The sequence below is a fragment of the Mustelus asterias genome, unplaced genomic scaffold (genome assembly GCF_964213995.1).
Source record: "Mustelus asterias unplaced genomic scaffold, sMusAst1.hap1.1 HAP1_SCAFFOLD_372, whole genome shotgun sequence".
In the NCBI taxonomy this organism is placed as follows: Eukaryota; Metazoa; Chordata; class Chondrichthyes; order Carcharhiniformes; family Triakidae; genus Mustelus; species Mustelus asterias.
In genome coordinates, this window is record NW_027590328.1 from 386221 (window position 1) to 388680 (window position 2460).

Below are 2460 nucleotides of genomic sequence, written 5' to 3' on the forward strand. Positions count from 1 at the left end.
AACAAGCAGCGGGGAAAACAACTCCGTGGGAACTCATTAACCAGTTTCGTGGGAACTCATTAACCAGTTTCGGGAAAACATCAACCAGAGGCGGGGAAAACATGCACCAACGGCGGGGAAGCCATTGTCCAACAGGGGGGGAGTACATTAAGCAGCTGCCCTTAGTATCAGGAGCAGCGGGGTACAAATGAACAAGCAGCGGGGAAAACAACTCCGTGGGAACTCATTAACCAGTTTCGTGGGAACTCATTAACCAGTTTCGGGAAAACTTCCACCAGAGGCGGGGAAAACATGAACCAACGGCGGGGAAACCATTGTCCAACCGGGGGGAGCACATTAAGCAGCTGCCCTTAGTATCAGGAGCAGCGGGGATCAGATTAAGCAACAGCCGGGAAAAGATCAGCCAACCGCGGGGGAACTCATTAACCAGTTTCGTGGGAACTCATTAACCAGTTTCGGGGGAACTCATTAACCAGTTTCGGGAAAACATGAACCAAAGGCGGGGAAAGCATGAACCAACGGCGGGGAAGACATTGTCCAACAGGGGGAAGTACATTAAGCAGCTGCCCTTAGTATCAGGAGCAGCGGGGTACAAATGAACCAGCAGCGGGGAAAGCAACTTCGTGGGAACTCATTAACCAGTTTCGGGGGAACTCATTAACCAGTTTCGGGAAAACATGAACCAAAGGCGGGGAAAGCATGAACCAACGGCGGGGAAGCCATTGTCCAACAGGGGGGAGCACATTAAGCAGCTGCCCTTAGTATCAGGAGCAGCGGGGATCAGATTAAGCAACAGCCGGGAAAAGATCAACCAACCGCGGGGGAACTCATTAACCAGTTCCGTGGGAACTCATTAACCAGTTTCGTGGGAACTCATTAACCAGTTTCGGGAAACCTTCCACCAAAGGCGGGGAAAGCATGAACCAACGGCGGGGAAGCCACTGTCCAACAGGGGGGAGCACATTAAGCAGCTGCCCTTAGTATCAGGAGCAGCGGGGATCAGATTAAGCAACAGCCGGGAAAAGATCAGCCAACCGCGGGGGAACTCATTAACCAGTTTCCTGGGAACTCATTAACCAGTTTCGGGGGAACTCATTAACCAGTTTCGGGAAAACGTCCACCAAAGGCGGGGAAAACATCAACCAACGGCGGGGAAGCCATTGTCCAACAGGGGGGAGCACATTAAGCAGCTGCCCTTAGTATCAGGAGCAGCGGGCATCAGATTAATCAACAGCCGGGAAAAGATCAACCAACCGCGGGGGAACTCATTAACCAGTTTCCTGGGAACTCATTAACCAGTTTCGTGGGAACTCATTAACCAGTTTCGGGAAAACGTCCACCAAAGGCGGGGAAAACATCAACCAACGGCGGGGAAGCCACTGTCCAACAGGGGGGAGCACATTAAGCAGCTGCCCTTAGTATCAGGAGCAGCGGGGATCAGATTAAGCAACAGCCGGGAAAAGATCAGGAAACCGCGGGGGAACTCATTAACCAGTTTCGTGGGAACTCATTAACCAGTTTCGGGAAAACCTCCACCAAAGGCGGGGAAAATATCAACCAGCGGCGGGGAAGCCATTGTCCAACAGGGGGGAGCACATTAAGCAGCTGCCCTTAGTATCAGGAGCAGCGGGGTACAAATGAACCAGCAGCGGGGAAAGCAACTTCGTGGGAACTCATTAACCAGTTTCGGGGGAACTCATTAACCAGTTTCGGGAAAACATGAACCAAAGGCGGGGAAAGCATGAACCAACGGCGGGGAAGCCATTGTCCAACAGGGGGAAGTACATTAAGCAGCTGCCCTTAGTATCAGGAGCAGCGGGGTACAAATGAACCAGCAGCGGGGAAAACAACTTCGTGGGAACTCATTAACCAGTTTCGTGGGAACTCATTAACCAGTTTCGTGGGAACTCATTAACCAGTTTCGGGAAAACTTCCACCAAAGGCGGGGAAAGCATCGACCAACGGCGGGGAAGCCATTGTCCAACAGTGGGGAGCACATTAAGCAGCTGCCCTTAGTCTCAGGAGCAGCGGGGATCAGATTAAGCAACAGCCGGGAAAAGATCAGCCAACCGCGGGGGAACTCATTAACCAGTTTCGTGGGAACTCATTAACCAGTTTCGTGGGAACTCATTAACCAGTTTCGGGAAAACCTCAACCAAAGGCGTGGAAAACATCAACCAACGGCGGGGAAGCCACTGTCCAACAGACGGGAGCACATTAAGCAGCTGCCCTTAGTATCAGGAGCAGCGGGGATCAGATTAAGCAACAGCCGGGAAAAGATCAGCCAACCGCGGGGGAACTCATTAACCAGTTTCGTGGGAACTCATTAACCAGTTTCGGGGGAACTCATTAACCAGTTTCGGGAAAACATGAACCAAAGGCGGGGAAAACATCAAACAACGGCGGGGAAGCCATTGTCCAACAGGGGGGAGCACATTAAGCAGCTGCCATTAGTATCAG